Source organism: Phoenix dactylifera, chromosome 3 (genome assembly GCF_009389715.1).
Source record: "Phoenix dactylifera cultivar Barhee BC4 chromosome 3, palm_55x_up_171113_PBpolish2nd_filt_p, whole genome shotgun sequence".
NCBI classification, from domain to species: Eukaryota; Viridiplantae; Streptophyta; class Magnoliopsida; order Arecales; family Arecaceae; genus Phoenix; species Phoenix dactylifera.
Genome location: NC_052394.1, coordinates 20866432 through 20877979, shown reverse-complemented (window position 1 = coordinate 20877979; position 11548 = coordinate 20866432). Strand labels below are relative to the sequence as shown.

General features: G+C 43.2%; 1 long non-coding RNA gene across 1 annotated transcript; it reads right to left on the bottom strand.

Annotated features, from left to right (window-relative positions):
• Positions 1-9720: 9720 nt before the first annotated feature.
• On the bottom strand, positions 9721-10944 carry LOC120110097. The gene is made up of 2 exons (XR_005510848.1): positions 10435-10944; positions 9721-10323 (listed from the first exon to the last, which is right to left on the bottom strand). It is a non-coding gene; the product is annotated as an uncharacterized LOC120110097 (long non-coding RNA).
• Positions 10945-11548: the final 604 nt, after the last annotated feature.

The following is an 11548-nucleotide window of genomic DNA, read 5'->3' as shown; positions in this document are numbered from 1 at the left end:
TGGATCGTGGTTTCGTCCTGTGTGCTTGAGAGAAACATTGGGCAGCCCCGGGATCCTCTTTTGGCAGTGGTTTTGCTTTGTTTCGGGAAAAGCATGGGTTCTGCCGGGGGCCCGGGGGCTGGTGTCATTCCCCGCGTTCACGGGAAGCTGCAGGTGGAACAGTTTGCTACGTGGAAGCATACAAGGTGATCAATTCCGCCGAATGGAACCGCCTCTGGAAAATCGAAAGAAATCGCTCTGCTCTTCCAACCAAGCGTCCCAACCGGTGCACGCTTTGCACCGCAAAGGATGCTATACTCCCCGTTGGCTAACATGCCATTTGACCACGTAATTGAATGATTATCAAAGAAGTTCTGTATTTTGTATGTAAAATGTGTTGTATATGGTGCGTAGCATTCATTCTGTTTCATGGTTGGATGAGTCGTGGTTGATGAAAATCATTCCTTGATTTGATGAACATCATATCTTCTCACCGCACCAAATTAGCCAGATAAGAACAGCTATACAATCTCATATGATGGACATCATTCTTTGATTTCTTTGGCCAATTATGCAACCGATTTTTTGCACATATAACCAGCTATATAATCTCTTATATATGATGGAAATTATTTGTTGATTTTGCTAACTATATACATATTTATAGAATTTTTTTTATATGGATCATGTCATTTCTTTGATGTAAAGATATTAATATCTTTGACATAGAAATATTGATCCTATATAAAATATATATAAACATGTCATCATAGGTAATGAAGATCAAACTTTTTGGCTATAAATTTCTTTCTTAAGAGTTGTCGCTCTCTGGCGCAGAGGATTCGAACTCTTTTTCCTCCTTTTTTTGGTAGTTTTGCGAGTAACGGTTCCCTTGCCATGGTTGGCTCTAGCATTATTATATTGGCTCTAGCTGGATGAGAGATACCAGCTTGGGAGAGATAAAATAGTGGAAATTCTAACTACATGGATGCTCTTATCTTAAGCTTAAGTCCTATAGTGGGAAAGATGTCCCACATTGAATCGCGCTATTGCATGGAATCGATCACACGAGCCCATTCGATCATTGGAGCAAAGTGTCTTATTCTATATTTTTTTTGATCTAGGTGAAGTATGCTAAGTTAGAGTTCAACTTGTTGATCGTTTGTAGAATAGCGATTGTGTGAAAGGTACTACGGTAGGATCCGGCGAGTATGATATTTTCTTCTTTAATTTCTCCTGCATGACGGCGCCAAGGCATATATTCGAGCGCATCTAACTTTTCTGAGAGACGTAGGGTGCGTGTGAAACTCGTATTTTTGCTGAGAAAGTTGGGGTTTCAGGTTGTGGGACCAGACGTGTGATGCCAGTCTCAAGGCTTTCCCGTTGAGAATAAAAATATACATTTGTATTAAAATTGTGATGGTCCCAATAAGACGACCCAGTCTGCAACTCTGTTCACCTCACGATATACATGACCAATATGGACAACTAACATTTTCTGAACTAGTTTGCGAGTATCACGAATCAAAGGATGGTCATCACTATATCTATCCACTCCCCGTATCCAGTCAATCATCGTGGCAGAGTCTTCCTCAATGCACAATCTATCGACCCCCAACATACATCTCGCATATCGGATGTCCTCCCAGGTAGCTCGTAGCTCTGCCCCAACAACCGTCAATCCTGATGTGCCGACCTCCAGCTGCAATCAATTTACCATGCTGGTCCCTAATAACGAAGCCCATTCCTCCAGAAGCTCTATCCATAGCCATACCACCATCAAAATTCATCTTAAAATAACCAGAGGATGGGGGTACCCAAGAGAGAGAAGCATACCTAGTCGCTGCAACAGCAGAAGAGGTACCTTAGATATCCCTAGCCAACAAAGATGAAGTCGATGGAGTAACTGAAAAGACCTCTGCCGCCTGTGCCATGGCTCTGTCCATCACAAACCTCGGGGCTGACCCTCTCCCCTCAAACAGGCGTCCATTCCTATCCAACCATATATGATATGCCAGATAGGCAGCCACAATCCCCTGCCCTGCTGTACTAGGCCTTCCGGAAGAATCCCGCAAGAACTGTAATAAGTCCTCCACTGACTCCCACCTCGAAGGTAAAAGCACAGATAAGCTACTCCAAATCCGTATAGCCTTAGGGCATAGAAGTAAGGCATGATGTATGGTCTCCTCGAAATCCAGGCATACCTCGCAGAACTGTGTCATCCTCAACCCCCGCCTAACCAGCACACTCTGAAAGGCAGCCCCAAGCTACCTTCTAAAGGAAGAGCGCTACGCGAGGATGCAACCTCAACCTCCATATCCAACCCGCGTCAATATGCCTATCAGGCATCCTACTAATCCAAGCATGAAGATCCCTGGCACGGACTCCTGATCTGCTCATCGGCTCCCAAATCAATCTATCCGGCTCCTTCCATCATGGTACAGGTAACGCCATGACTCTCGCTGCTAACTGCTCTCCAAACACCTTCCGTATCAATCCCTCGTGCCATCGTCCCTCTTCGGGAATAATCAGATCAGAGACCCTGAACCCCTACAGCCTCTCTGTGTCCACCATCATCGGCAAATGACTGATAGGGAACTCCGTCACCCAGCTGTCCTCGAGTACATCAATGGATCGACCATCACCCACCGCCCATTTGATCGCCGGCAACACCAATGGGGCTCTGGCACAGATCTCCCTCCAGATGGGTGACATATGACGCCCTGCAAGGGTACCAATAAGTAGGCTCCCATACTTGGCCCTCATCAAGGAGGACCACATACTATCAGGCTCCAAGAGGACTCTGGCGGCATGTCGCATCGCCAATGCTTCCTGTCTCACAATCAATGAAGTCACACCAAAACCACCCTGCCTGATCGGCTGGCACACCACCTCCCACGCCATCAAATGAATACCACCTCTGTCACCCCGCCTACCCCATATGAAGTCTCTGATAAGCCTCTCAAATGATCTCAACAACGCCACTAGGAGTATGGAACTAGACATGAGGTATATCGGAATGGAGCTCAAAACTGTCCGTGCCAGGGTGACCCTGCCCATCATAGATAAGAGTATGTGTCTACCATCCCTCTAACCTGTGTCTGAAGCTAGTCTCTAGTGAAAGACAATCCCCTTTGCGTAATTGTCGTCCCGTGATGGAACTCCCAGGTATCTCAGGCTGTTGTCCTGCTGCCTAACCCCCAAGATCTCCATAATAGCTGCCTCCACTTATGGTGTAATCCTCGGCTAAAATGTATCGTTGTTTTTGCTAAATTGACTCGTTGTCCAGAGGCAGCACAATAGTCAAAAACAATCGATCTAATCACCTGAGCAGCCTGCCTGGTCGCCAGGGCCAGGAGCAAACTATCATCTGCAAATAATAGATGGGATATCGGCCTGGCCCCCCGTACCGGCCTATAGGCCTCCAGCCGCTGGGAGTCCGAAGCACCCTGCAAGGCCCTGGAAAGAGAGTCGGCACACATAATAAAAAGCAAAGGAGATAAAGGACATCCCTAGTGGAGACCTACTGAGAACTCAAAGAAATAGGAGGGAGTCCCATTTACCAATATAGCAAAGGATGGGCCCCTCACACATCCCATAACCCATCTGATCCATGTCTCATGGAAGCCAAAGCTCTGAAGGGAAAATTGAACAAAGTCCCAACTCAACCTATCATATGCCCTCTCCATGTCAAGCTTAATCCCCATTAAACTTCTCCTTCTAGGGGCCCTACCAAGATCATACATAAACTCTTGGGCAATGAGCACATTGTCAGTAATGCTCCACCTAGCAACAAAGGCACCCTGCTCTGGACTGATAAACCTAGGTAATATATCTCTCAATCTCACTGCTAAGATCTTTGTCATTGCCCTGTACAATGTGGTGCACAAACTAATGGGGCGGTAGTGGCCCGGCTCAGTAGGATCCTGTCGCTTGGGGATCAAAGCAACAAAGGTTCTCTGCCAATCAGATGACATCGCCGCCGTACTAAAGAACTGCTGGATAGCCTCTATCACATCCTGCCCAACTAGCATCCAGTATCTACGGAAGAATGCTGGAGGAAAGCCATCCGGACCGGGTGCTTTATCCCCTGCAAGGGACCATACTGCCTCTTGAATCTCCCTCCCCGAAACCGGCCTAGTCAGCACTGAAGTCTCCTCTGTCTTGTCCCATTTGGAATGCTTATTATCGAGGAAAAACAACTATGATAAAATTAAATCGTGCTGCAATATTTTAGCAAAATTTATATGCATGGATCCAACATATCCAACCATAATTAAGGTCTGGAATTTTTTTTTTACTTCTTACTATTTTCAAATTAGACATTGGATTGGATCGCATTATACTTCTCCAAATTATTTCTTTTCTTTTAAGAAAGATAAAATTTCTACATTAATTTAATTATCATTCAAATTGTATCACAAGATTGGCTATAGTGATATGTTCTGGGCATGAGAATCGAAATCATTTAGACAGATGAAAGACCATCCCAGCTTAGAGATTCCCGTATTACATTTCAACTTAATTCAATACGATTTTAAGATCATAACAAATTCCAGCATTCCACTTCAAATACGACAGAAGTTAAATTAAGGTCGTGATTAAGTCTGTTGCATCTTAATGTGCACGCTTGTGGGCACTCCTCTGTATCCAACTTAACATGCCAGGTATATATTATAGCGGTAACAAAGACTCCGAAACGAAGCTCCATAATCTTTGTGTGCAAGCCTTCTCAGCCAGAACACACGCCACTAAACTTGCCTTCTATTACGTGGGAAATTCTGTTGCTCGAACTCTCAATTAGCGCAGCTATTAGACAGCCAAATCCAGCTCCCAGATCAAAGACAACCATTGAAGACTATAGACCTCTCTAACAACGACCTAACAGTACGTAAATTAAGACCTAACAAAGTTTACTCTATGAACGTGTAAAACGGCATGAAGGACGCTACCTACGGGTTGTTGGGCGGAACGAAAAGGCATGCTTCGTTCCTCCTCCGTACGTTCCGCCCCCCTTAGTTCACGAGCAAAGACCTGGAGCCACAAAACCACGTCGCCCTCTGTAATGCTCCCCTACGTGCTCCTGGTTCCCCTCCCCCACTGGTTTTGAATGCCAGCCTTCCCTATTGCAGCCACCTCCAGACTCCAGACGGGCAGGTCTTTGATTTATTAATAAATCATCACGAGCCATCATTAAGATAGTAGAACAACGAGACCTTGACGAAGACTAGGGGCAAAAAACAAACTAAAAAGTCGAGTTACTAGTATATACCGGTGATCCAAGAAGGAATCTAGAGACAAGTGGTGAGAAGAAACGTTATAGTGTAGCTGGACCCGTCATACACGCATCCCATAAAGCTGAAGTATGTCACAGACGTGTCAAGGCCAAAATGAGTGCCTCCTAGCGCCAGGTCCGCCGAGGTTGACCGGTTCCCATCGGTCGCTCTCTCTGGAAAACGCGAGTTGCTTGCGGTGGCGCGACGGGGTCACGTGGGCGCAAAACGTCATTCTACTGGCGTCGGCATCATGTGGCCTGCGATGGATGGCTCCCGAGCGGAAGGTGCGGGGCTCGGACAATCGGACGGTGGCGACGGTCCCCACGACCGCGGCGTTCTGGGAAACCTGGGCGCATTCCTTTTGACCGCCGCGGGTACGAGCAATCCATGGGAGAGATCCCACCGGATTCTACCCGCAGAATGGGAATTGCGTCGCCTTTCGATTTCCGTTCTTGCTTGCTTTCTTTCATTCGTTCTTTATTTCTTTCTTTCCGCAGTGGAATTCGAATGGAGTTTGGTCGACAACGAAATGGATTTCGACGCCGAGTGGATTCCCGTCGTTATCTTTCTGTCAATAGTATGTCGGTTTTTCAAACGTCAATTTTTTCATTAAGTTTCTTTCTATGAGCGATTATACGGTTTATTTTTTTTATTATTGTCAATTATTTTTCTAAAATTTAAACTGTAATGTTTTGAATCCGCGGCTTCGATGGGAGCCTGGTATAACGATATAAGGTGTTATTTAAAAATTGTCTTATATAAAATTTTGATACCACAGTTGGGCTACATGTGCCTTCGTGCAGATATAGATTACCAGTTCTGCTATATATATATATATATATATATATAAACAGCTACTTTTAGGCTAATAACTTTATAAAATTGGACAGAAGGTGTTTGACATAGAATTAAATTTTTTTTATTATGTAATAATTTTTTTTTTCATGAACGTCTTCTTAAATATCGAATTTTGCATGTATATCCTTACAAATTGATATTTGCATATATACCCTCATAAAATACTATTTTGATATTTTATTTCTTTTTCTTTTTGCATATGCACCCACATCATCTAATGCTGTTAAAAAATTAACAGTTTAAAATTTAAATGACTAAAATATCCTTAATGAGTAGATGCACAAAAAGAAACATTTATAAGACAATCGCAGGACAAAAAATAATTTCAAAATTTAATTTATTTTTATTAAAATAAATGTGATTTTTATTAATAGAGTTAGAAGAACCATTATATTTAGGAGCATTTGTGTAAAAATAGTGTTTTATGAGGATACAGAAATAAATATAAATTTTAAAAAAATATTTACGTAAATTTAAATTTTTAGAAGTGTATTCATGCAAATAAAAATCTTATAATAAATATTGTGTATGCAAGTTGACAAGCTATGCCATACCATCCATTTTTTAGGGGGGTTGCACCTTTCTGCCCGCAATATTGTCCTTTAGTTGTACATACATATATAAGTCATGCAGGCCTAATAATATTTAGTCGGATCAGATTCACTGTTGAGCTGATGGAACAGTCTAATTATATATTAACAAACACAAATGCATAAGTATTATGTGGGTTTGCTTTTTGTTTGTGTTTTCTGTATGTTACTTTACGGTTGGACAGGTCCATCAAGAGAACGGTTGATTTGGTCCAACCAATAATCACTTCATACGGTCGGTACCTAACTATTACTCATGCTCTTATGGGGGCATCTCATTTGATGAAACCTCAAATGATTTGGTTAGAGCTCATTTAAATGACAAGTTTCCCGTTCATGTAAACGTCCACATCGGGCAACGTAAATCCGGTAGCAGGCATGCATTTGCGTCAGAGAAATTTTCTTCTTTTTCTTTTTTCACTTTTCTTGAGCCTGGCAGCTCACATGTACCTTCTAAAAAGCTGACCAGAATTAGTTAAGAGATTTCGTTGTGTAGTCTAGATTAGCTAGATCTCTTCTTTTAGTCAATTGGGTCTGTCATTTATTGCCATCATTTTATTTATAACTGTTCACAAATCGATCCAATTATATGCCCAAACTTAAGTTTTGGAAAATCCCATAACCCGTTGATCATAGTCATTCATCAAGTTCCTATTTATAAATCTCTAATCCACATTGCAACCATTGGCTCATTCCTCTTTTTCCCTAGCTGTTAGGTGTGAGCGAAATTTTTTTCATGCGTGTGATACTTCATGAGCTTCAATGCATGTTGAACTCCACCTGCGTTCGCCTAGTCAGCCCCATTCGCTAAATGCTATTCAGGACAAAGATGGGAAGGGTCGAGGCATGACCATTAACCCCCAAAATGATTTGGGTGAGCCTCATTGATCTTTATTAATAGAGGTTCACTCAGCCATGGACATCCCTACGAGTCACACGATGGCTTGTACATGGATCGGAAATTTTACCTATGATAAACCAAAACCCCATCAGAATAGGGTTGCAAACGGGCTGATTTGCACTTGAAACAGTCCTCCTAATCTTGACTGATTTTTTTTTTCCTTGATTATATAAGCTTGACTTGATTTAGAAGCTAAGGTTAAGCCTGAGGTTGACCGTAAGCCCAAGGAATAAGGCCTTAGCCCGAATCTGGGCATATTAGGGCCAAGTGGCTCTGCTAAAGACTAAAATAATAGCTGCAAGGGTTCTTATGGAGGAGATGTGATGGAAAGATGGGAGAAAGGTACGTCTAGGGCCGAAACAAACGGGACTATTGGTTTCGGGCCTGCAACACTTATTCTACCTGGCATGATGGCATACTAAAAGAAGGCCATCCATGGCCCAAACGTAAACCGGCACAAGCCCAATACTAACCCTATTTGAAGCAGATTGAGGGAGGTCCGGACATTCCACACAATGCCGGGGACGGGTTTATATTTGTATTCACAGCTGACTTTGCGGGGTTGTACAGGAGGCTCGAACAGCTTTCTTGTGTACAGGAGGCTCGAACAGCTTTCTTGATTCAGGGAAGTGAACAGCTTTCTTGTGTACCGGAGGCTCGAACAGCTTTTCTGATTCAGACCACAGTTGAATGATAAGTTGGTTGACCCAGTTTGAGTCAGATTTATCTTTCCTGATCTCTATTTCTTAATGATTTGAGTTTGCTCGAAAAAAAGATGGAGAAATGCGTTTTTTTATTGGTATCCATTTTTGATATGATATTTTATCTATATATATAATACCAAGTACTATCAGAAAAGTTTTGACATGATATCTTTTATATTCTTTTAGGACTTGGCTCCTAATTCAATGAATCAGGTAACTGTGATTTAGAACAAAGATCTCCTAAACTAAGGGATACAAAATTTCACAATGATGATAGCTTTCATGAAATCTGTGTTTCGTAGGACCTTACTAATGGTAGATCATGTGTTCTACAACAAAACTATAGCATGGCATCAGCTCTTGTTCTATAATATATGTCATTTTTACAAAATTAAAAGATTTGTTTCATTCTTTCAAAGCTTAAATGATTTTTTTTCTTTCTTTTATAAAGAATGTTTTAGTATCTTTCCCTTGTAATTTAATCTTATGTCATGTAAAGGTGAACTTCGAGTCTTGTACCCACTGAGTTGAGGAAAGTGTCTTGGACAGAGGCTCCAACACTGAATGTTTGACTTCAAACAAAAAAGAAGAAATACACTAAGCAAAATGTGTTTCAACGGAGAAAATCTCAATCAGACAGCGGAGGTCTAAGAGTAGCAAAGCAATAGCGTGTAAGTAGTGAGCCTAAAGAATATATTTGGAGATCCCCTAGGTGTTTTTGTATAAGCGAGGGTGGATGCATGTTTGCTGAGTAAGATAGACATGCCATTGCTTGGTAACAGCTCGCTTGTTATGGCTGTGCGGTTGAACTATGCACAATTATAGGCTTAATTGTTAGCGGATACCAGTTGGATACAATCCAAATACCTTTACTGTTCATATGGCTGACTCCCATTGGTCTTTCTTCGACATCGATCAGGGTTCGCTCCAAAGCATACTAAGTCTCATCCTACGTAGATAATACATCAACAATAACACATAATTTTTAAATATAAATATTGTTAGTAATTTTTATATTTTATTTTCAAAAATATTTTGGTCAAACTGGTTGACATGGTCAACGAACCACTGACCGGATGACCAGATTCTTGGTCGGGTTGGTCTACTCTGGAAGAAGCACGTAATAAAGGCAAAAAGAGCTAGCAGTGCTCATTAAGGAGGTCCTTATGATATGGGCCCATTAATTTGTATTTATCATCAAGAATCCAGTCCGAGCTTTCGAGATATCACCCGCGGAGAGAGAAAAGGACAATGGGAAGTAATTTCCAATCGGTCATCTGACAGTAGATCGAACTGTAATCCTCTTTTTGTTAAATAACAAATCCTAAAGACAGATCCTACCAAACATCCATCTCTCCCGATCTAATGAAGACATAAGAGAATCAGATCAACCCCAAGCGACACAACGCTCAGAAAAAAGAAAAGATGAATGTATCGAGGTCCAAAAAGCCAAAAGCAACAGTAGAGACAAAATGTCGATACTGTCCGTGCCTCGGGCCCCCTCCATGGCAGACACCCAAAAGCCACCATCTCTCCATGGATTCCACCGCCAGCCTCTTCCTGTTCCACGCCCATAGCTCCCAAAAAAAGAAAAAAAAAGAAAAGAAATAGAGAAGAAAATATAAAAAGACATGCACTCTCTTATCCACAGACTCAAACCCCATTCTCAGCCTATCTTCTTCTCAAACGACGGCCACCGGCTCTGCCGTCGATCACCCAAGAGAAGCCCTACATAGCGGGCAGTTCGAATGAGCCTTCAGCCATTCATCGATGCACTCCGGATGGAATGGATGGCTACAGCTTGGCAGCACCTTAACCTTCTCTCCCTCTATCAAGAAGCTGAGGCATATGGAGCACTGGGCCTCGTCGCCCGATGACGATCGCTGGTGTAAGTGCACCGGGAAGCTACCCAGGGGTCTCCGCATCAAGGCCTGGTGGCCGTGGCAAGGCCAGCCTCAGAGGATAACTCCCCCGTCCCCGTTGCCGTTGTCCACCGGTGGTAGCCGCAGGCCCACCTGATGTACAAGCAGAGGAGGGTAAGGAAAACCAGGACGGAGAAAATTACGAGGAGGAGGAGGCGGCTCAGGCCGTGGATTTGAAAGTTCTTGTCATCGAGATCATCATACCGCCAGTGGAAAGTGTCGCTGGCCGCCTGGGCTGCCATGTTGGTGCTGCTGGGAGTGGTGGTGCAGGGGGTGTCAATTTTAGTTTGGTAGGGGTGGACTGTAGATGGGGCCGATGAGGGCTGAGAGTGTCATGGTCTTGGCCTATATCCTCTCCGGCGCTTAGCCTCGACAGCTACAGCAAGTGAAAGCATAGAAGGTCCCTCAAGCCCACAAAGGGACAGGAGCCAGAGCCAGAGCCAGAGCCAAAAAGTTTGTGGCTTTGAAGGAATTGGTGGAGTTTGGGGGATTGGCTGAAAGAGGGAAGATGCTGCGTGCCACCCAACAGAGGAGTGGATCTGGGCTTGGCCGGGTTATCAAGGTAGAAATATCAAGGGGACCACAACTTGGTTGGTGACAACTGCACTCTTACATTTCCCAGACCTATCATCTTCTTTTTCTTCTCCGTTCATGAAATTTAAGAGTGAAGTTGTCACCAACCCCTGTTTCCGGTCTTAACGATCGTCATCACGGGCTGGGGTGAGAACATGCATATCTACCAAAAAGGCAGAAGTCGGTGGATAAAGTGTATGAAGATGTTGGCTTTTATGATCAAAGATCATCTTGACAAGATGAATAGTAGCTGATGACGCCGCATATCTGGACTTACTGCAGTTGGGACGGAACTGCAGGCAGCTTGTAAGAGGATTTCCTATGCGAAGCGGATATTTGGTGCTGAGCGTTATACCTTGAAGGGGACTCTTCTGTGGCGATCGACTGAGTCGAGAAGTGAACAAATACGGTGCAATGATCATTTTTTTATATGTGGTATCCGTAGATTGGCTTAGGAGCTGACCGACTTTCAGGCACTGCATGTATTTTGAGAGGCGAAACAGTGCAGCAGATCGGGATCGCCTCATTTATTGTCCGGCACTCCGAAGAGATTATATGGATATTTATAGGAGACATATCTTTTATTTTGCACTCTTTATTTATTTTTTTTTTTTGATGTGGCTGGATGTGCTTCCGTTAGGCCATATGAAATATCGTTTAAAAAAAATGCCAGAAGAAAAAAAAATCTTGCATGAGGTGGTGTCCCGTGACAAAACAACCAGCTTGGGCGTTTCTCTGGCCTTTG